This window comes from Emydura macquarii, unplaced genomic scaffold, assembly GCF_026122565.2.
Source record: "Emydura macquarii macquarii isolate MOO-44397 ecotype Brisbane River unplaced genomic scaffold, CSIRO-AGI_Emac_v2 contig_1146, whole genome shotgun sequence".
NCBI classification, from domain to species: domain Eukaryota; kingdom Metazoa; phylum Chordata; order Testudines; family Chelidae; genus Emydura; species Emydura macquarii.
The window spans coordinates 1,767,765-1,783,843 of record NW_027131283.1 but is presented as its reverse complement, the minus strand read 5'-3'; the positions used below and the strand labels follow the sequence as shown (position 1 = coordinate 1,783,843).

General features: G+C 43.0%; 1 long non-coding RNA gene across 1 annotated transcript; it reads right to left on the bottom strand.

Annotated features, from left to right (window-relative positions):
* Positions 1–7,269: 7,269 nt before the first annotated feature.
* LOC137152179 (uncharacterized) lies at positions 7,270–8,636 on the bottom strand. Its single transcript, XR_010919462.1, has 3 exons — positions 8,546–8,636; positions 7,805–8,016; positions 7,270–7,337 (listed from the first exon to the last, which is right to left on the bottom strand). It is a non-coding gene; the product is annotated as an uncharacterized lncRNA (long non-coding RNA).
* Positions 8,637–16,079: the final 7,443 nt, after the last annotated feature.

The window sequence follows — 16,079 nt, the reverse complement described above, 5'->3', positions numbered from 1 at the left end:
AAATATTTTATAGCTAAAATTCAGGATTCACAGATGCAAAAAATGCATGTATTTTTGCTCTCCTTTAACCATGCTAATTAATATCCATCTGCTTCCTTTTTAACAATGAATTGTACATGCAGCTTTCTTGTATTTGAATGTTTTCTTTAGTTATTTCCATGGGTTTTTTTTGTCTTTTTTTAAAAAGCAAACAGAAAAAAAATTCCATCATGTGGCATCATATTGTCACCCTCATGGTTCAAACTTTTAGATTCACCACTCAGACCTCTGCCACTTGAACTAATTGAGTAACTGATAGCAACCGTAGGTTGTCATCTTGTCTCTGGACCAGTACCCAAGAGGGATGAGACACAGTTTGCCCTGGGTTTTCACAAATATTTGACAAGGGAGGGATGGAGGAATCTGGATTCCATTCTATGCTCTGGAGGGGAGCATGCTCTAGCAGGCACTGACTTTTCTGTCCATTGCCCTCAACCCTGATCCTTTCTTCCCTGTTCCCTATCACTTGTCCCTGTCCTTTCCCCACCCCTAGTTCCTTGTCTCATTCCCATTTGCCTTGCCTACCCATTGCCAATCTCTGCTCCTTAGGCTTCTCATCCAAGTACCAGTCTCCTTGCCCAGCCAGTCCCTGTCTCCACCCCTCGAGTCCCAATCTCCCCCCACAGCTCGTCTCATCCCATCCCTACACCCATTCCCAGCATCCTTCCCCAGCCAGTCCCAGTTCTCACCCCACAATATGACTTCTTGTCAGATCTGTCTCCCCTGACCTCCACTATTTTCCCTCTTACTGTTTCCTAGTCCCAGCCTCCTAGCCCAGGCCATTCCACTTTGTCCCCCACAGATCTCAGTTTCCTTCCCTTCTTCAGCCCCAGCCAAATGGCACTCACCCATGCCCACCCCCTCTTTCCCTTTCTGACTCCTAGTCCCAGTCTCCTCCCCAACTCTCACTCACAGCTTCTCTCTCTCCCTTCCACTTCAGTCCCAATCTACTCCTTTCCCTTCCACCCTTGGCCTGGCTCTTGTGCCGTCTGTACTTGGGGCAGGCAGCTTCCTCCTCCATGTTGCCTGGGTGTTGGCAAATGGGTCAATGAGCACACAGGAAAGACAAACTCATGCTTTCAGTGGCTATGTCCAACCCAGAGCAGCCAGGAGCAGCAATTATAGGGAAAATCCAGTTCCACCCCTGTAACCGGTATGGAGGGAACCATGAACAGTCATTTTGTGGGGCTGGTGTACAGTAGCTGCGACAGGATCAGTGAAGACAGAGTCTTTGGAGATTTTACCTGCAAGAACTGAACTCTCTCCTGAGCACATGTAAACTGATGTTTTGAAATGCTCACAACTTGGCCATTTTTGTAAAAGTCACATTCCTGACAAAGGCCAGTCCCCTGCTGAATTTCAAGTTCCTACGCCAAAGCTGGGGGGCTCTAGAGCGCCTCAAAGAAAAGGTTGCCAGAATTGCTTCAACACTGCAAAACAAATTTTTTCCCTCATTCTTGGAAATAGCAGAACCATTTTAGCTGAAATTTTCCAATACAATTCAGACATTCAGCATGGAAACTCATAGTTGATGTTTAGTAAATGTATAAGAAATTGAAAATGGTGTTAAATAGGAAATGTCAGGAAACCTTAATACTAGGCAATGCTGCCAGCTGTACCTATAACACAGTAAAAATGCACTGTTGGCATTTTCTAGAGCAAGAAGAAATATTTTTGGTTGACCCCAAATTATTCACAAATCTGACCTAATTAATTTTGGCTGAGAAAAAAGGTTTTCAGGGCCAGCATCTGAAAGCTGTGTACATGGCTATCCTTATAACATTTAACCCAGTAGTTATGGCATTTGTTTGGGATATAGGAGACCCAGGTTTCAATTCCCACACTCGAGCTGAGAATTGAACTCAGTTCCCCCTGCCAGCGAGCATCTGAACCATCAGGCTATAAGCCATTCTGGGATGGAATGCTCTCAATCACTTGAAGCAGTTCCACTTGGTAGAACTATTTAAATATTCATTGAAGTAGGGACTTGAATTCAGGTCTCCCCTGGCAATTGAGTGCCCTAACCACCTGGCTCTTCTACACTCAGCCTCTTTTGTTGAAGCTGTTCCACTCTGTGAAAATACTTAAATAGCCACTGGGCCAAAGCGAGAGCCAAGGATGACACTATAGCCTGGTGATGTGGGCACTCACATGTTAGGTAGGTAGATGTGGATTCAAATCTTCTCTGTGCCTGATTCAGAGAAAAGGTAAGAGATTGGCAACTGGGCTCGAGTCCTTTTTGGATCTAGGCCTATGTCTACAAAAAGTGAACAGGCAAAAAAGTCACAACTTAAAATCCCATTCAGAGACGCATTGCACTCAGGCCTGAAAAGCGGCATCTGATCTTTGGATATCCAATGTCCAACTCAAGACACAGTCTCCTGATTTCCAGAGGTGTTGAGAATCCATCACTTACATTGATTACAACTGGAGAAGTGGATCTTCAGCCCTTCCGAAAAAATCAGACCCTCATTTTGAACACCCAAAAGCTAAGGCATCCAAACTTAGTAGCCATTTTAAGACATGAGGTGGGTGAATGGTTAAGGCACTCACCTACAACCCTAAAGGGTGTGAATTAGTGTCTGGTGTGATCTCACACTGAAAGGCCCCCTCCAGTTCAATCAACTGCAAAATTGGGTTAGGGTGGTCAAAGCTGGTTGGATGTGATGTTGGCCACATCACTTCCTGTGTACTGTTGTCTATGAAACTGAAGTGCCTTAATTGCATTAGCCTGATGAGCCATTGGTGTGGGGGAACTTTGATTCTAAGAAAATAGGCCTGAGCACTCACAGAATCTTGGTGATGTAGCCCTTTTCCTCTGCTTACTCCTCCCCTCATGTGTCCTAGTCACATATCCATTTGCTGCATCACGTCTTTAGTAAGGCTTTGATCCTCCAATGAGCTCTGCACTGGCATGGCTGTGAGAGCATTGAGTCCCGTAGAAGCCAGCAGGTCTCTGCAAGGGCTCAGGAGTTCACCCACGTGGACCTTATAACAGGATCGGGGCCTTAGCCTCTAAGTTTTTAGAAGCAGGGGCCATGTCTTTTATATGATCTATAAAAATCAGGCTTCTGGGCACTGCAAACAAAATAAATAATTAATGATGCTCTTTAAATCATCATTTTCTTTTCTATATGCACCTTCCCTGGTATGATCTGTGTTCCAGTTTGAGATTTGACAGGATTTCCATTTTTCAAGGCTCTAATAAACTCACACACTTCTGTTTCACCAAGCAGTTTGTATTCCGTCTCTCTCTACTTTCTCCCCACCTTCCATCCTCCACCCCTCGGCCCTGTTAAACAGCCTCCAGGTTGATTCAATATTATCAGTGCAATTTTTTATATCAAATCCTCTCAGGCAGGGATAGAAGCAGAAGCAGATTCCCCCCCCCCAGCAGGCCATTTTGTCAAGGATTCAGTTGGGATTTTTACCAAGCCAGACTCAAAGACAACAATAGATTTCCAGTAAACTGGATGATTAGCGTCATATTGAAGCCTTTTGTTCTCAAGCATTTGCATAAGTTAGCATTTACAACCAGCAAAAATAAAGGGAAACTATTTTAGCTCAGATTTTAAAAAGTGAGCAGAGCCCATTTACCTGGTAATCACTCAACCCCTGCTGGGCAGTATATAGAAAAGAAGATTAGGGTTAGCATGTCACAGCCCTTACTTGGCTGTGCAGCAGGCCAAGGGGGAGTAAGGTGCCCAGCTCAGATTGTGACTCCAGCCACAGGGGGAAGAGCAGAGACAACTTGCTTGTTATGCATTGTTGTGGGAAGAGAGCAGAGAGAGGTAAAGGAGCCCTGGCCCTGCTCCTTGCATGTGTTGGTCATAGTAGCTGGTCAGGCACACAATGGAGTAAGCTTCTCCAGGAAAAGGGGTGAAGTAATGCCTTAGTAATGCCCAGAATCAAAGGGAAACAGGGAAGGAATTGTATTTTGTCACAGTTCGTTCTCATCTTTGCTCTTGGGATCACATGCACTGCTTGTTTTTCAGGGAGATGGTAAGGTTTACATTCTGGACCTTAGTGAGTTAACAGAAGCAACACTACTCACCACACTTCAAAGCTTTCTGCCTTTCTCCCCCCATTTCACTTCCTCGGCTCTTCAGTTTTTAGTTGCCGGTCTGATCTTACTGCCAGCCTTTTCTATGCTGATGAAAGGTGTCATTCACCGCAATTCTCCCTAATGCTGGCACTCATCTGTGTCACAGTGCCAGCATCACTCACTGAGAAAAGGTGCTTCCTGATGTGCTCAGCATGTGGTGTTTAGAGAGCTGGCATGCATATCTTATACTGTTCTTGGCCACGACTTGCTGGGATCTTCTGCACTTCAGAGGAGACACGTGTAAGAAGAACACAGTGTCTTTCAATGGCTCAGCTCCATGAATATAATCTAACATCCTTTAAACCTAATTAGAAGATACCAAGGTATTTTATAGAATGGAAAATGGCAAGGGTGATGTCAGTTTTGATCAATAAACTTGTCTAATACAGTCACAAGTGTGCACTGTGAAAATCATAGTTCTGCTACCACTATACACACTATGCATCCTGGTAATATCGACCATAATGTAATTAAATTTAACAGTCTTGGGGTGGATATTAGAGATACCCACGACAGTAGCATTTATCTCCAAAAAGGGGAACTACAGAAAAACAAGGAGGCTAGCTAATTAAAGTTAAATTCAAATGAACTGTCACAAAAGTGAAATGCCTGAAAGCTGCATGGAACCTTTTTTAAAACATCATAATAGAGAATTAAATTAAATCTATGCCCCAAATTAAAATAAAAAGTTAGAGAACCAAAAAAAATGCCACCATGTCTAAACAATAGAGTAAAAGAGATGGTAAGAGGCACAAAGGCATCCTTTAAAAATTGGAAGTCAAATCCTACTGAAGACAACAGAAAGGAACATAAACTCTGGCAAGTGTAAAAGTATAAATAGGAGGGCCAAAAAAATAATTTGAAGAGCAACAGACACAAAAACTAACAGGAATTTTAAAAAATATACATCAGAAGCAGGAAGTCTGCCAAATAATCAGTGTGCCCACTGGATAATTGAGGTGCTAAAGAAATACTCAAGGAAGACCAGGCTGCCATGGAGAAGCTAAATGAATTCTTTGAATCAGTCTTGTCCGCAGAGGAGGTGAGGGAAATTCCCACACCTGAGCCGTTCGTTTTAGGTGATTAAACCAAGGAACTGTCCCCAGATTAGGGTGTCAGTAAAGGAGGTTTTGGAACAAATTAAACTGTAATAAGTCACTAATACTGGATATGCCTAAACCTCTGACTACCAGATGCTGGGACTGGATGACAGGGGATGAATCACTCAATTACCTTGTTCTGTTCATTCTGTCTAAAGCATTGGTCACTATTGGAAAACAGGATACTTGGCTAGATGGACAATTGCTCTTACCCAGTATGGCTATTCTTATATCATTAAATATTTTTCAAGGGATCAACAAGTTGCCTAGTTCATACACATGGTGCTTCTACTATGTTTCTTCTGTAATAAAATAAAACTAGAAAATCTGTGGAAAAATTGAGTGCTTATGAAAATGAGACATACCTGGTACTGTCTGACACCAGACTGTGAAAACATGGAAAGAGGTCCTGAAATGGCTCTAAGAGCCACCTGGAATAGGTGCTAAGTGTCTTTTTGGTTCCTCCTTTATGTTCTATACTGAAAGGACACACTGGAGTGAGAGCACATAGAACAGCAGTGTCTCTCTTTAAACCAAGGGCTTGATCCAAAGCCCTCTGAAATTAGGTGGAGTTTTTCCATTGACTTCAATGGGATTTGGAGTAGGCTCCAACTGCACAATGTATTTTGTTATCCTAATTACTAGAATCAGCCAACTGACCTCTTTTGTTTTAAGGATTATATACACATTTGTCCTAACTCTGCTCCCTCTTCTTTCCAAGCAAAATCAATCTAGGGGGTGGTTGGCGTTTTTTTGGTTTTTTACCTTTTCTTGATGAATGAAACCTCTTATCCCACAGAACATGCAACAGTGTTTTGGCCTTCTTCAGTCCAGTTTTGACTTTCTACTGTGTTTTCTTTTCTTTTCTGTTTTTTGAGATGAGGCGACAAAACCTGAAATCACTATTCAAGGTAAGGGTGTCCTGTGAGCGTATCTAATGGTATCAAAGTATGTGTAAGTACATACATGATTTTGGAAGAATGGAACCTAAATGCAAACTTCTCAGGTTAAAAAGAAAGATTGAACGTTGGGCTTCGTGGTGCATTAGGCCTCACCAAAGGGGTGAAAGTTGTGTGTGTTTGCGCTGTGTGGACGCTGCGGGTGCACACAAAAAGGTCCCTAATGCACCGTAACGTATTACTGTTTGAAACAGGGCTACATTACACAATAGGGAACTTTTAGTCCACACAATCCACTTAGTGTACAACACATTAGTACGCACGCGAATTTCTACCGCTCTGGTGCAGACCAAAGCACCAGTTAAACAAGCTCTAAATTTTGCCACTAACTGACCAAGGTTTAAGGTAAGATGACTGTCCTTAATCTGCACATTGGCACACAGTACAAATATCCATTGGATACCTCAGTGTCAGTTTGTGCTGAAATTGTAAAGTCCTGGTTGTCACCTTTTATATTTCTACCTTTTTATTACAATTTCTAAAATACATTGACATTTATGCAATGTTTATCTTTTAATTGCATAGCTATTGTGTGTGATGTGGTATATAGTAATTAATTACTATAGTATAGTAATTGGTCATAGAATAATAGAAATAAGCTTATTAGTCATTTATGTAGTTTGATAGTAATGTATAAAGGTCATTGCTACACTCCATTACACAGTTCAATGCCCATGGAAATCAACGGTTATTGCAGTTATGTGAGAGCAGATCTGGGCCCTTAGCACATATCATAATACAGCAGAGTTGCCCTTTGGTAGCTCTCTTACAGAGAAAGGTGACATCTATTGTTGTGAGCAGAAGTCTAGGAAACAGAGAGCTGCTGGTGGCAGGGACTGTCTTTTTGTTCTGTTTGCACAGTGCCTAACACAATGGAGTCCTGGTCCATGACTAGGACTTCTAAGCACCATGGTAATAAAAATAAATTAATACTCCTTATCTCTAGTGCAGGCTTCTTCTACTACTAAAGTTAAAAGCTTTGGGCCAGATATTTTCAAGAGTTAATTCCACCCCTCCCTGCAATGTGAAAAGGAGCCATGACAAATGAGCATTTTGAAAGTCTAGCCATTTATTTTTAGGGCTAACTAGGAACTGAGCTCTTCTGAAAACTCCAGTGCCTTGATCGTTGTGTCTCTGAAATGGGGATAATATGCACAAACACATGGGAGATTAATAAGTAAGTGTTAATGAAGTGTTATAAAGTATTAAGCAATAATGAGCCCAATCTTTTTTCTCAAGCAACAATCCCATGGAATCCCCAGGACTGTAGGATCAAACCGATTATTTTCTCTCTTTTATTCTTTCACCCAGACAATACTGAGGCAGGACTGAGAAAGTAAAACATAGACAGAGAAAGATCTGTTACTATACATTGATTCTTTCCTTCACTCTCATATTCTAACTCTCTATAACAACTATGCTAATCTCTCTTCACAGTGCTAAATAAATGTTCCGTGAACTTAATGCTTTTCACAGGAGAGGAAGCACAAGCAGTCTAAGTTGAAAAGGAAATGCTTTAAACAGCAATGAGCACTCTGAAGACAGAAATAAAGAAAATCAGTATATTACAGTCCCATCAAAGTGTGTGGGATTCCACTAACCTCTCTCTTCTCCTCATGGTTGCAGTAGGAGCTTTGCTTCCAACCCATACGAGGATCATAATCAGTTTGTCCATGAAAGCAATCAGGAACGGCAGTAAGAGGAGGGTGAAGGCCCACATGCACCTACAGCTCCGCCCATCTACCTCGATACTCACTCCTTTGACAAGAGTCATGTGGCCATCAACAAAGTATTGACACTGACTTTTCCTGACCTATCGTTAAATACAAAAAAAAGAAAGCAAAGTGCCCCTGCATCTTTTCCTGACTGTACTATATGTACTATATGTCATGTGGTGGGAGGTCCTATGGCTGGTAGTCGGTTCCAAACTCCCACCCCTGGCCTTGGGGTGCAGAACCTCCCACAGCCTTTGGGGAGCTAGGAATTCAACAAGAGATCCCAACAGTCATCATTGTCCATTGACACATCAGTTCCTCAGTCACCCAGCAGGGGATCACCTCCTATTTTGGCTCTGGCTGATTCTTGGTATAGTATGTGTGGCAGATAGCCGAGTACACCCTAGTGGGCCTCATGCTTCCATTGCTTGTAGTGGGTCAGGGCATCTCCAGCCACTCCAATTTCCCCAAGGAGGGGGTAGGGACCCAGACCCACCCACTCCTCCGGGTCCCAGCCCAGGGGCCCTGTGAGAAGCAGCTATGTGCTGCTGGCACCATGTTCCCAGCTGAAAACTCTCTTCCCCTGGGCTAATTTTCCCCCTCCTTTTGGCTTCTTGAGCCTGGTACCTTTCTCCAGCCTGCTCTTCCACAGAATCTCTGCACGCTGGTCTGTTCCTCCTCACAATCAGTACTCCTACACACAGCACGGCACTCCTGCTCCTCCCAGATCATGCCCTGTCTGTTTGGGTCAGAGGGTTTTTATGGAGCACTTGGCTGGTCCCTAATTAGCCCCAGCTGCTCCTAATTGCCCCCTAACAACTCTCAGCTAAACTGCAGGGAACAGAGCCCGGAGCATTCTGAGGCTTACATATCTCCCTTCAAGCACTTTTCTAGAGCCTTCTGCCTTTGCTATATCATACATGGTACAGGTTCACAGGAGCCATGTGCCTAGATTTCTCCCCAGAACTTGTCCCCACCCTCAGAACTCAGACGCTTGGCCTGATGGGTGCCTAATGTAGCAGCAGTAGCTACACTGTGTTCTCTCTAGCAGCCCATGCTGTTCCTCTTCCAATCACAGGCAGGGTTTCCTGCCAGCTCTCTAACCAGCCTGAGCTCTGTGAGGATGGAGAGACCAGCTTCTCCTGTTTGCTTTTCTCCCTGTCAGTCAGGACTCTGGGGCCAGAGCCAACTATCACAGTATCACTGCTGATCTGTGGAGTGGAGATGTACAGCAGCTGTCTAAATGGACAAAGATTGTGGTCCCAATCCTTGGGTCAACCACTGTATAGTGGGAATAGAGTGGGGGGGGAATTGACTCCACTGATCCCTGTGGCCACTGGGAATTGGGTTGGACCTTGCTGTAAATTAATTCAGTCTCAGAGCTGCTGTAACTTATGGGATGGGGAGAAGGGTCCCTGCAGCAGCCAGGGTCAGTTGAAGTGAAGTTCACTCTAGTCACACATCTTCCTTTTTCCTGTCTGATATTCCCCTAATCAGTCCCTGCTCCAGGGGCTATAAAGGTGCTGTAGAGTCGGTTCTGTTGGCTTTATGCTCCCTGGAGACTTCCATTTGCTAAGGGACAAAGAGCCTTACTGGAGACTGAAGAATTTCTGTGTACTGCACTGTTAAATATAGAAGTGCATGTCTTCCTAGTTACTAAGGCAATTTTGAGACAACTGTCATTTACTGTTTCTGTTCAGATACAGAATGTTACAGAGAGTCACTGAGTTTTCTCTCATTCACTGAGTTGAAACGTGGATTTGCTCTTTGTGTGTAAGTAAGAACTTAACCCTGAGCTCACAATTTGGCAGAATGAGGGTTAATAAAAAGTGAGTCTGTCTGTATTTCAGTAAATATAATGAAGGAAAAGAGTATAGCTGAATTTCTGAACCTGATACCAAAAGAACAATCTGAATCAGAAATCACAAGGAATAAAATCAAGAGGGAATGGACTCAAGAATAAAAATTGGTGCACCATAAGTTTCTGTTACACTGATGGAGTGAAAAAGAAGAATAGATACAAGGGGAGAAAAAAAAAGGGAAGGTGATGTCAGATATCTGGAGAGTGACCATTCAAGGCAATCAGGCAATGAACTTATTTTGGACATAATGAAAAAAAATTACAGAATTGTTTGTCATTTGTAGCCATGGAAGCAGCATACTGAAAATGGAAACAAAATACTTATGGCAGCTTTTCTTTGGCTAAAAGAATAGCCTTGTGGGTAGAGTAGGTTGTCGACTTTTCATTGTGTTCTGCTTTGGAATGAAATGTTCTCATAGCAAAATTTCCCACAAAAAAGAATGATCTGTTTCGGCCCCTGTGAGCTAGCCAGGGAGTCATCCACCAGCTGGGGAGCTGTGAAACTGGTGGACTTGTTGCTGGCCAGCTTCCTGGCTCCTCAGCAACCTATCCTGGAAGTCAGGCAGCCCACCACACCACCTGCCAGCCAGGGAGGCAGGAAGCTGGAAAATACCCTGGTTTCCAGGCAAGCCACCTGTCAGGGAACCAGGGTGATGGCTAGCTTGCAAGCCAGCCAAATGAGAAGCCAATCTATGGGGCTCCAGCAAATAGGGCAGCAAGCCACACAGCCCAAAGAGCAGGACAGCTGGGAAGTCAGGTAGCCATGGCATCTTAGCGGCTGAGCAGCCCAGGTAGCCTGTCCACTGCCTGCCCACCAACAAACCAGGCATTCTGGGAAGCTGGGCAGCTGCACAGCCTTCCTGCCTGCCTGTTAATCCACCCATGAGGCAGGCAGCCAAGCAGACAGGACGGGTAGCTGTCCAACCTGGTTTCCATCAAAAGAACTGATGTTATTCCAGAATGCTGTGATTCCATCTAATCACCATTTTCCAATGGAAAATAATCAGAAGATTTTCAACAAGATCCACTTAAGGCAAAATGATATCTTCATGGTTAAGGCACTGGAATAGGACTCAGGAGATTTGCAATCTACCCATGGTTCTGAAATGGACTTCCCATGTGGATTTAGGCAACTCACTTTCCCACTCTGAGCCTCTCATCCCACTCAGTGAAATGGAATAACAATACTTTCTGAGTTCAGAGAAGGGGCTATGATGCACCATTTAAATTGAGGGGGGCAACTTGACCCCACTTGAGCTTCCTCTTCCCCTCTCAGGTGCCTGTCCCTCCCCCCACCGAGGTCAAGATCCCCTACACTCACCCTCTCCAAATTTGAGTGAGTTGCATGACCTGTGACTCAGTTTGGCCTGGCAAAAAAGTGGCTGGCCATAGATCAGGTGCCCCCTGCCTGGTCCTCAACTGGAGACAATAAATAAATAAAACTATTACATTGGAAGTTAACAGACTAAGTCAAATGTTTGCGGGGAGGGGAGGGCAGGAGGCTGGTGCACATAAACAAGAGCTGTTTAAATGTAAAAGTAAATTTAATACACAGGCTGGATTAACATCCTTCATAGGAGATTTGAAAAAGGGGCATTGATCTATTATTTAAAAACTGTAACAAAAATTATCCGTAACTTAGCTATCTGAGAAAGAGACTCCTTAAAGACACTTACACAGTACGAGGACTTTGTAATTAAAGCAGAATACAAAAATGGAACAATTGTAATTATGAATAGCCAAGATTACTGAAAAGAAAATTTAAGGCAATTAAATTATGAAATCTCTTATCAGCCACTTGCTGGTGATCGGACTAAGATTCAAAGAGCGATTGTTGCAATTTTGGAAAGAGGATTAAGGATTGTTAATGAGGAGCGGGAAAAAAAAGGTCTCCCTCAAGAGTAGGCAATGTGCCTTCTTTTTTTATGCATAGAAATGTAATGAATGCATTTAATACTCCTATTTAATAGATTAGTCAATATTTATATTTTCATGCCATATTTAGACACTTTGCATCTCTACCCAGGTATGTTTGTAAAGAAGAGATCCCAGCAGGTTGCTTCTGTGGCCATTCCTGGTTGTCATCATCATGGAGCTATTAGTCAATATCCAAAGGGGGCAATATAGGTTACATCTACACTATAAACTAGGGATGTGATTCCCAGCTTGCATATACATATAAATAATAGTATAGCTACACTGGCATGGGCAACAGCAGTGGTGGCATGGCTGAACTGCTGAGTACATACTCCCTGGTTTCAAGAGGTTTTTTGTACTCAATTTTCTGCAATATCCTTGACAAAATCTTAATGCAATAAGTATCTTTGGAGTCCATTGTATTAAGTGCAAAGGTTATGTATTATTGGGAAGGGTTATGAATTTCAAAGGACTATATAAAACAATAGACCAGACAAGAATGGACTTTTGGACAGTTTCAAGGGGTTTACCTAGGGAATCTCTAGGGCGAGGTGAGTGCACATTCCCACCTCTTGTTATGCAAAAACCCAGCCTTTTGAAGCTATGCCCTGAAGAAGGGATCATTGTATATTGAGGACCTGTTCCTAGAATCTGAAGATCAAAGGCTCAATTTTGTAAAGGAAAGCCTGAACTAGCCATTGGTGGGCTTGTTCTGAGCTTAAGCTATTATGAACTTGTAATCACTAAAAACTCTTTTATGGTGTTTGGAGGACTGACGTCAAGACTGAGCTTGATAAATTTATGGAAGGGATGGTATGATGGGACAGCCTAATTTGGCAATTGACTGCTTTTAGATTACTAGCTGTAAATACACCCAATGGCCTGTGAAGGGATGTTAGCTGGGGTGGGTTCTGAGTTACCACAGAGAATTCTTTCTGGGTGTCTGGCTGGTGACTCTTGCCCACATGATCAGGGTTTAACTGATTGCCATATGTGGGGTTGGGAAGGAATTTTCACCTTCCTCTGTATCATGAGGCCTGGCTCATTTGTTGGTGTATTCTCTGTACCTTGAAGTCTTTAAATCATTATTTGAGGACGTCAGTGACTCAGTCTTAGGTTAGGGGTCTATTACAGGAGTCGGTGGGTGAAGTTCTGTGGCCTGCATTGTGCAGGATGTCAGACTACATGATCATAATGGTCCCTTCTGACCCTATAGTCTATGAGTCTGAGTCTATGACTCCTACCAAAGGCCCTTCTAAGTAAATGTCTTAGCATGCATGTAGGTGCTTTTATTGATTTTAATATGTTTTCTCTGTAATACTTGCACCTTAAAAATAAATATGCTTGCTTAGGTATAGCTCCGTGGTAACTGGGCAATTATGCTCTGAAAAGAGACAGACACTGGCCTGTTTAGGCAGTCTGGCTTGCTAGGAATAACACAGTGTTGGAAGGGAACTGTCCAGCCTTGAGAAATCCCATTCAGGAGGGAGAGGGACATAGGTTCTCAGCTCCCACTTCTCTGAGGCGGTGACCCAACAGTGGGCATCCTTGTTGGTCCACAAAGAGGGACTACAGTTGCAGTTGCCCTGAACTGCTACACTCAACATGGCTAAACTCTGCTGCCGCTACCACTGCCTATGCTACTGTGGCCACACTACCATTTAAACTTGCCCTAGCTCAAAGACAGCTAGAACAGGTATGTATATGCAAACTGAGAAATCACACTCTTAGCTTGTAGTGTAGACATATAGGCATTAAAGCATTGGGTTAACTGTCAGAAATGTAATTGTGGTCAACTGGAACATCACATATGGGCAACTGCAATCCCAACATTGCTCTCCTAGAATACCAAATATGAATGGGGGGTTGAGACTTGACAAGATTGGATATGGGCTCGGATGTATGTGCATGGAATGGGAAAAGTTGTTTAATAGGTTGTCAAACCCATCGCTAGCTGAGACACCGTGCTGATGACATGGGGAAACTGGTCACGGAAGCCTGGCTCGGTGATTTTCTTTTGTGGTAGGCTCTGCTGACTATCATCTTTAGTTCCAATGGCCTCCGTAAGGCTGTAAGTATGCACAATGTAAGACAGTAAGTGTGACCAATGCAGGAAACCACTTTACTGTATTTATTTTATATTTATGTATATTGATTTTTCCATTATTTCACTTCTGTAAGAGGTAATGCTCAAAAAGTTTCTGTTTCACCAATCTCAGTTTCTTATTTAACTCTAAGTAGCCACCTACAAAAGAAACTCTTATTTGGGACAGATGCATTTCTAATCTCAGGCTACACAGTCCTTGAGTAGTATGCAACAAGGAATGAACTTTTAAACACCTCCTATCCAAAACGTAGTAAAGGGAATTAGACTTTGTGTATACAGGAACTGCATAGCATCCCTTTAAATAGTTGGCAAGCCTGTTTGTAGTGCTCACTGTGTTCTATTTTAAAAAACCTGCTAGAACAGCAGTGTGTATAACTACATAGGCCTTAACTGTTGTAATTAATTTGACTTCACTGTGCCTGTGTGGCTTCTTCATGACATTTGTTAGGTAAAGAGCAAAAGGAACAACAGACCTCTTTTAGCAGGTCTACATACAGTGCATGAGGTCTTGCCAGAAGAACAGCTGTGCATACATGTTCACAGTGTCAGAGATTCTACAGTCAGAAGGATTACTGTCATCAGGTAGTCTGATTTTTGTGCATATCACAGGCCATAGAATGTCCCTGAAATAATTCCTGTTTGAACTAGAGCATAGCTTTTAGGAAAAAATCCAATCTTGATTTAAAAATTGCCAGTGATGGAGAATCCAGCACAACCATTGGTAAATAGTTACCCTCATTGTTCAATATTGTGGGGATGGGGGAAGCCCCTTAATGTATACATTAGGGACCTTCAGACACTTGGTAGCCCAAAATGCGGTCCCTAGTTTAGACTGACATTTAGGCCACCATATTTTATATGAACAAGCAGAGATCATCAGGCATCTAGAACAAAGGATTTTTCTGTATCAACTCTGAAACCAGTCCACCTCAGCTGGTATCCCATCCATTGTCATGGCAGAACTCTGATTCTTCAGAGGAGGGCATAAATCCCAAACCTATATTGCAATTATGCATCAGGTAAAAAATGTCTCCGACCCCTGCAGGTAATCATGTGAAGCCCTGAAATATGAGATTAGATTATAACATGCAGAACTGAAAGTGTTATGAGCATGTTGGGCAACCCCCCCCCAATTGCCCCCAAACTCCATGAAGGAAGCAGATGACCGGTGGGATTCCTTGAACAAAAAGCAATTGGCCTGAGAAATACCACATTAGCAAGGGATGCCTTTGTCATTCACTGGAAAGCTCAGGAGAAGCAAAGGTTTGATGATCCTAATAGCCAATGCTGGCCCTGACACTTGCAATTCACAGCTTTGCTGCATAAAGCCAATACCATCAGACTGACAGCATGGCTGCAGAGCATCACTCAGAGCACTGTGAGCCATCCCAACAGGCATGTGGGGGGAGAGATTTTCTTCAAAGGCATTTAGGTACCTAAAATTCAATGAGGTACCTTGTGACATTTTCTAAAGCCCACTAGACAGCTATTTAGGGAACCAAGGTCCTTTAAAAATCTGGCCCTGCGTCTCTGAGCTTTACTCCTGTAAGGGTGGAGGTCTACAGAATGGGGTCTCTGAGAAGAGGGCTTGTGTCTTCCTGCCATTTGGTAGCCTTTTACTAAAAGGAACTAAAATGCCAAGTGGGGAAAAGTTGGTGGGTTGATTCATAAGGACCTCTTTACTTGCTCTACACAAGCACGTTATTCTGCATTTAAGAATAACTCCATATATTTGGCAGCTATTCCAGCCAGTCATGAATGAGTGAAGAGTAGAACAGTGGCTCTGACACACTTTGTCATCCACTCCTGCAATAAACCTATCACCTTTGGATGAGGTACTGAAGTCCTCAAATGTTGATTTAAAGACTTTAAATTACAGAGAATCCAAAGTTTACTCTAGTTAAAACGAGTGAGTGATCCATGCGCCATGCTGAGAGGAAGCTGAACACCACCCCCTGCCAATGTTACTGGGGAAAATTCCTTCCCGACCCCAAATATGACTACTATCTCAAGAAAAGGGAAGGAAGTGTTTTGCATGAGGTAGGGCTTTCTTGAGTGTTATTGTCCATGCAGTCCAATTTGCAAAAAAGGTGTGTAGTTCCAGAGTGGCACTAAATTTAAAAAGGGACCAGGCACAATAGGAAAAATAAAAACTGATAAGTTCTGCTACCAGCCCAGGTGCATCAAGTCATAGACACTCTCTGAAAATACTTTTCATTTAGCCCTACCTAAGAGGTCTTCTCTAACTCTAATTTCTACAGGTCTATCATTAGCAA